This window comes from Anas acuta, chromosome 13 (assembly GCF_963932015.1).
Source record: "Anas acuta chromosome 13, bAnaAcu1.1, whole genome shotgun sequence".
Lineage (NCBI taxonomy): Eukaryota > Metazoa > Chordata > Aves > Anseriformes > Anatidae > Anas > Anas acuta.
Window position 1 is genome coordinate 13,879,623 of NC_088991.1, and position 7,803 is coordinate 13,887,425.

Sequence of the window (7,803 nt, forward strand, 5' to 3'; positions counted from 1 at the left end):
TTTTAAGTCTTCTATTGTCAAATCTGATGTTTGGAGTAGTTTGCTACATGGTGTTTGATGCCATATAAATAGTTACCAGATAGATGTTTATTTTATGTGCTGTATGGTTTTGTTTTCCATTCAGTCAGCTGGAATCATTGAAAGAGGTTCAGGATATTGTTGAGGAACCTTCTCTGTTTTGTGGATGTCTTCATTGTAATAGCTGGTCACTGAAATCTTGGCATAATGGCAGAGGAATCCATAGACACAGGACCAAACACCTTTCATTGTCCTCATATAGCGTGATGTTAGAGCAGAGTAGTGAGTACTTCAGTGGCTCCTGTGTCCCCGCTTTAATGAACTTTACTTAATCTACCATATGTGAGAGACTTGCAGCACAGGCAAAACAAGAGAAGTTATCTTTGTGCCTAGATCATGTACCACATATGGTAAATGACTTTCAAGCCTTAGAGACAAAAGAAGGATGCTGTAAAGTCTCAAGTCTCAGCTTGTGTCTCTGTTTCCAGCTTTCTGTTCTGGGCCAGTAATTTAAGCTGGAAAACTAATGGAACAGAGAAACTGTTTGAAAGCCTATAAAAGAAAGATCAAATTGTGTCAGACTAATGTTGCTCCTTCTACACCCAGATAAACTTTTTGAGCAGAGGAGAAGCAGTGAACAGAGCTTTACTTTAATGACTTTTCATAAGAAAACATGGGAATGTGGTCCGAGACCAATTTAAAAATAGAGGTTTTGAAAACTTGTTTGGAAAACAAAACTTGCTTGGAAAACCCTATTCAGAGCTGTGAATCATTCACAGACTGCGAGGTTATACTGAATGGCATTCTCTATGCTTCTGCTCTGACTAGGTATTATTTGCTATTTCCATTTGTGACTTGAATGGGATATGCTGGTTAAATTGTAGGGAAGACCTATAATGTGAGCTAACTACTGGATTGTAAAATACAATTACAATTCAAAATGAACTTGATAAGTTCAAAAGAGTTAGAGTATGATTCAGTAAATCCAAAAATTGATTTTACATATGTAAATTTTTGCACTTCCAAAGCAATAATCAGCTGAACAAAGAGAATGGGACAGGACAGGCTACTAGAGTAGCAGTGGTACAGAAGAGTACTCTTAGGGTTGTAGCCACTCATCAGCTGCATATGATTCAACGATACGCTGGAAAAAAAAACACAAACATTGTGGAATGTATGAACAGGAATGTAGTCTGTAAGATGCATGTCTTGGTCCTTCTTCCTTAGGTAATAGCAGAACACCTTTCTGGGAACGTGGTATCCAGCTGTTGTAGGCACTGCACTCCATGGAAAATGTGAAGAAAGTGGAAATAATCCAGAGAAAAGCAATGAGAGGGATGACAGGATAAAAAATGAGCCTTGTTTTAAGGTGATGAGAGAAAAGTGTTTTTCAAATCTGTAAGAGAGCCACAGAGAAGAAAGAAAGAAACAGTTCTCACCATTGCAGGTAGGACAAGAAAAAAGGTTTAAGTTGTTGCAGGAAGCCTTTAGCTTAGGCATCAGAGTGGGTAATTGTCCTTGGCAGTAGGAAGAATTAAGCTGTAGCATGCACTTCCTGGAGAGATCATGGAATCTCTGGAATTCGATTTTAAAGGGAATATTTGTAGGCATCTTTTGGGGCTGGTGCAATTGTAGGTTGGAGATACTGGGGATAAGGCTAATGGAAATCCCTACCAGCCTTTTTTTTTCTTTTTTTCTCTCCTCCGCTCTAAGACCGCCTGCAAGGAGTCAGAACCGCTTTTTGGAAGTAAAACTCCATACTGGCAGAGGTCCTGTGCTTGACCTTAAGGCTCAGAGCCATGCATTTCCTTTTTCATCTCAGAGCCATGCATTTCCTTTTTCATCTTTTCACTTAAAATAGCACTTGTGGTAGTAATAACATGCTCTTGCGGAGTGGCACAGGTCTGCATGGTTATGAACTTTCCGTCACCACCCAGCAAATGGCATTATCCACTCTTCTGTTTCAGATTTTCAGGAGTACTTCATTACTCCCAAATTCCTGATTGAATATGACCAAAAACTTCAACACATGTTTTTAGTGCACGAAGTGTACTTCATACAAATGTGTGGGATTGTTGCACACAACTTACTGATTTTTCTTCACTGTGTGCACATGTGCTCTGTGATGATACAGAGTTTGGGGTGACTGAACTGTTACCCAGTCTTTACAGAATTAGGGCAGCAATCTTAAACCTTCACTTGAACTTCTGCTAGAGATTATCTTCTATTTTGTTTAGACAGAGTTCTCTGCTTGCTTGCATTTGTTCTAAAACGACAGTCTGGACAAGAAGAAACCAACCAGGGCTGGCACTGCCCTGCCTTTTATTCCCTGGATACTTTACTTGGCACATCATTTGACACACATGCAATACCCTTTTTTCACCCCGGTACCCAAAGAAAATACGTGCTCCTGCACAGACTCCAGCCAAGTTCCTGCCTGCCAGTGGAGGGTGTTACAGAGGCTTGGGGCAGAGGGAGGAAACTCACTCCCGAAGCATATACTAAAAATAGGTCAATGCATTGCAAACAGCTTTGCTGTGAGAGCTTCCTTCTGGCATGCAGCCATGCAGCTGCCTTATAGTTTTGAGCCTAGATACCTCCAAAACAAAACAAAAAGTCACTAAAGTTAAATGCAGCCAGCAGGGCTTATAGTCTTGATAATCCCTACAGCGTATCAATTTTAGTTTCTTCCAGAGTGCAGGTAGCTTGCTCAATTTAACTTCAAATGTCTGAGTTACACCATTGGCAATCCCTGAAGTCTGCCAAGTTCAAAGCAGGGAGGAGGCCTTTAATCTAAAGTTGAAATACTCGGGTGATATGTCCAAAAAGTTTTCCTGTGGCTTTCCTGTGGAGTAGGAACTGCAGTAGCTAGGTTACAAGAAGTTTTTAAACTCTCCAAATTGCTGCTAACTAAACATCCTTAAATCCTGACATGTGAGTATGAAATGAGAAAGTCAGTTCCTTAATTTAGACTAGCTTGAAAAGAGTAAACTTTTTTTACACAAGACTCCCTGGACAGTTGGGCTGAATAATAGAAGTGATTTATTCAGGTCTTGATGCCTACAAGTTTATTGGGTTTTGCCATATTTTCCAGTGATTTGTGACAACATTTTGCCCTAAAAATAAATCACATCATGTCCTGCCATATGTTTTGACTATGAAAATGGAGGTTTCAGTTTGAATACCAAGCTTCATTGTTACTTCTTTCAAAGGCTGTTGATAAAGGAAAACGTGAAGCTTTTATCTAAATGATCATGATTTCTCATTTGCATCAAGAATATTTTCCAAAATAGTAGTTAAATCCCTCCGATGATTTTCAGCTATGTCACATAAATCACTGAAAACACGGTAATTTTGCACAGGTGTTTTTCTCCCTTTTTTTATTGTCTAATACTCAGCTTATATTTGGGTCTAATACTCAGCTTATATTTGGGTCTTCTGTATCCAATTATCTGATTTGTGTGGCAATTAAACAGAAGATCAGCATCATTGTACTTCACATTCTTCTTAAACTCATCAGTAGTATGACCACACTAGTTGGTCTGTAAGTTTGTAATTTAAGATGTGCCTGGAAGGGGTTCAAAGAGACAGGAGCTGCAGCGTGTCTCACTTCCCTTTGGAAAGCCTTTCTGAAACTGTCAAGCAATATTTACATCAAAAAGGAACTGAATTCTGGTAAACTTTTCCAGACTCCAAGTAAACCAAACAACCTGAGATTTAGATAAACCTTGGTGGATTTAAAAACTTGATGGTATCACTGTCTAAGACTTGTGTTAGCCCATCAGATATTACAGACGTACATTTTGAGGAAAGGCTTTCAGTTAATAGATAAAATTAAGAGCAGAGTTTTGGCAAAACTGCTATCTCTGTTCAGTACTTCATGGCATCTTAGATTTCTGCAGTTAGAGGTACAGGTGCTCTGTTAGCAATTAACCTGTGCTGTTAATTAAAATGTACTGTTTGCTAAATATGATTAGTGTTTGGAGCCAGGTAGCTTGAAAAAGCTTCAAGATTATCTCTTTTTTACCAGGACCATCAAGTTTTTAGCCCTCTCTTTAGAGGAAGGTTCAGAGGAGGCCCTATTTTCTCTGTCCCAGAAGAAAGGCTGTTTCTCCCCTTAGAATGGGGCTTGGCAGTCCTTTTCAGAGCACTTCCCATCCTTGTCTCATAGGGATTTTTAAGGACAGATTTCTGAAAGGATTTTCCACCGGGAAAAGTGGGATCCTGAATGGGTGATAGATAATACATAGGAATTCTGGCTCCCTACTACCAGGTTGTTTATCTTGAGATCTTAAAAATGGACTTATTTCCCTTTTTAAGTGTAAACTGAGTTCTTAAGGCACCTTTTCCACTGGAGTATCTGACTTTGCCCTTACTGCCCATCTCAGTCTTGCACATTTAACTCAAGTTCAGATCCAGGGTCTGGTGTTATTCCTAGAACAGCTCTTACTGTTTGAGGATCTGACTGACTATTTTGCCAGCTTGTGCCATACAACTCGAGAGGACCTGCAAAGGGGAGGGGAGTCCTGATGGGCAGTTCCCTCCCAGCCTGGCGTGCGCTTCGTGTCTCCGCTTCCCTTATAATCTGCCCAGAAAAGATTTCTGAGATACTTGAGCAGCTGCCACAATCTGCATGGGAGGCAGCAGCCTTGGCATGTGAGCTCTGCCACCTGATGCCCGGTCTGTGCTGAGACAGTGCCAGCTGGATCTGCAAGCCTCAGCGAATACAGCCTTCGTCAGCGAGTTCTCTGATCAGATTGCTGCCTTGGAGCCTTTTGCTGGTCTTCCTCAGTTCTCCCATTGCTCAGATAGCCTTACCACCTCCTCTCAGCATCTTTTGAGTTTCTATCCTCACGTTACAGCCAGGTAAGCCCATTTATCCATGCTGATATCAACAGGTTCCAGATTTTTTAAAAAACGATCCTGTCTGGCTCACAGCTAGGGAGCCTCTAGTGACACAGCTAAGTCCTCTGCAGCCATTTAGAAATATTTCTGGAGGGATGCAGGTACGTCTTGCACTCAGGTGCCTAATGAAAGCAGATTAACCTGTTCATTCCTTCAAAAGCAACTAAGCAAAGTGGGGAATCCCATGTCTCTGCCCCACTTCTGTGTTCCTGACAGCAAGACCTCCTGCCAGCACCAACCCCCTGTGTTTGGAGTCAGCCAGCCTTCCGTTCTGACTGAAGTTGAAGGTACAGTACAAACTGTTGGCTAGAAGAAGCTGCTTGACTTTAGCAAGCGTGGTTCCCACGTATAGCCCTTCTCCCAGAAGGCCATTTACACCTGTGTGATCCTCAGAGTTTGCTGCACAAGCACGTCGTAATGTGGATGTTTGTCCACCCCGTGTTCCCCGAGATTCCTGTAACATCTAATTCCAGTTAGCTGGCAGAGAAATGTGGCTGCCATCAGTCATACTAATTTGACAGAGTGTCACATAGAAGCTGTTGGGTTCCACAGGTTTCTGGAAAAGACTCTATTGATACAAGGGCTAATGAATGAAGGGAACAGGAATTTGCCTTGTTACTGGTACAGAGAAAAAGCAACTCTCAGGAATGCTCACTGCATAGTGAAGGAAACAGTCTGGGTTTCCTAACAGATCTTGTCCCTGCTCTTTGTCCTGCTTTGCTTTTGCGAGGCAAATGTCATTTTGGTACACCTGGTTTCCTCTCCCATTTGAACAATAAGGCCAGAAAAGTAGCGTTGCGCAGTTTCAATTACAAGTAAAAGTGGAGAGATTTCTCTGTGGCCGTGATGAAGACAGAACACTTGCACGCTAAATTCATATTTTGATGAACACTATGTAACATCTAGTAAAATATTCCTTTCCGATTTTTCACTTGATTAAAAATGTCGGTGCTTATATCAGGATCACAGTTTGATATGCCTTGAGTTCTCCATTTTTGCTCATTTTGTCTGCACAGACAAATCTCAGTTGTTAATCTGCTGAAAAATCATTGTGCTCTTTGCTTTTTTAGGAGGCTTGTCTTGTGAAAAAAAAAAAGCACAGATAAATTCTGCTGATTCCTTCTGAGTCACCCAGCAGCAATGGCAAAGCTAGGAGAAAAAATGGGGTCACAGAGGGATTGATGAATGGACAGTGAGTGACCTGAAGATCTAACTCAAAGGACGCTACTTCAAGTGCAAGTGTCTCCATATGCTAAATGCTGAGTTGTTGTCTCCAGGTAGCCCACTGTTGGGGTATCATGGTTACCAAGCACGGTTTTAGTAAGTCTGTTAGAAAAGTTACATACAGCCGACACTCATACAGGCCATGATTTGCCAGGCCTGAGCTCTGAGGTATTCCTGGACGGTTAGAGAGGATAAAATAATTTAGAAATCAGGAAACCACTCAGAGACAAGCCATTATTTATTAAACTATTTTGCCTTCTAACAGCTGTGCATTCCAGAGAAATCACAACATTGGCTCTCCAACCTTTTTGCATCATCTAGCTAGAAAATGTGCAGCTTCTAGATACCGCCAGATCACCTCCCTTGACCCTGCCCTGGAAATATCAATGGCTCCCATACCAGTAAGAACAAAACTGGTCATATACTAAATCCGTTGCTGATCTCAGCTAACCAACTTCCTGTAATATCAGCAAATATTTCTGCTTTTGTAAATCTGTTCTTCCGTCCATAATGGGGTGCCAGCAGGAATGCTTGGGATCCAGAAATGCGCTGGTTGGCAGGAAGAACAAAGAAATTGCTCACCCAGAAGGGTAAAAAAGGACTAATGCTTTTGTTCGCTTGGGAGAAGTTGCACAGAACTTATGCCAATAACTTTTGCACGCAATCAGAAAGATGGCGCTGGATGTTACTTTTAATAGCAGATGTTAATATCAGTCATTAATTAGAAACGTCTTCAGTAACTAGAATAAAAGTAGATCCTGAAACACTCCTGTGGTTGAACAGTCTCTTGACAGATACTGCCCACTGTCTGGTAATGTCAGGCCCTCTCTGAACTTGACAGGGCAGCTGCTGTTTTTCCCAGCCTTCTGGAAACAGGCCAGCTGTGACATGTTTCTGATATTAGCTGGGTGTATTTCATTCTGCTGCCCTAGGCAGTTTGATAAAGGCTCCTTCCTCCCCTTCCAGAGCTAACCCACCCGAACTGTAGCTGAGCACCTCGCTGCAACAAAACTGCACTCGCTAGGGTTCCTGCCTGTTTGCTTCGTTAAGATCTGCTTAAATTGTTTCATACAAAGGAACGCTCAAACTGATTTCTGAGCCCAAAGTAGCAATGCTAGGTGTACATCAGGAGTTGTTTGGCATGAAGAAACATTGCCATGGCACTGTATGAATAAAGTTATTAAGAATCATTATCCCTTCCTCGATACCAAGTCTTTATGCGGCATAAAATAAAACTTGGTCTCCACCCTTACAGAAAGCAGAGGAATGCCTTCAGCTGATACGTTGTTAAAGCTAGAATATAAGAAACCATGAATTTCTGTGTGCACTGCTGCATTGCCCTTCAGTCCAGACCTACAGAAAAAAATGACACTTTTGCTAGCATTTTTTTTTCCTTCCCATATGAGATCAGTGGAGCTATCCAGGCACTTCCGTTCTTATAATTTTACTTCAAGATCAAATTTTCTCCAGGCAGTTAAAGGCAGTAGCACCTGGAGACCTCGCTCAGCCTCCCCTTGCATCCCACGGAGCTGCGTTTCGTGAGAAACCTCCCCTACCCCCCCCGAGGTGACGGGCTGCAGGGGACCCCTTCCCACACGTGTCCCCGTCCCTTTTCTCAGTGCAAAGGCAGCCACGGCCGCCTAAACCCTCCTCCAG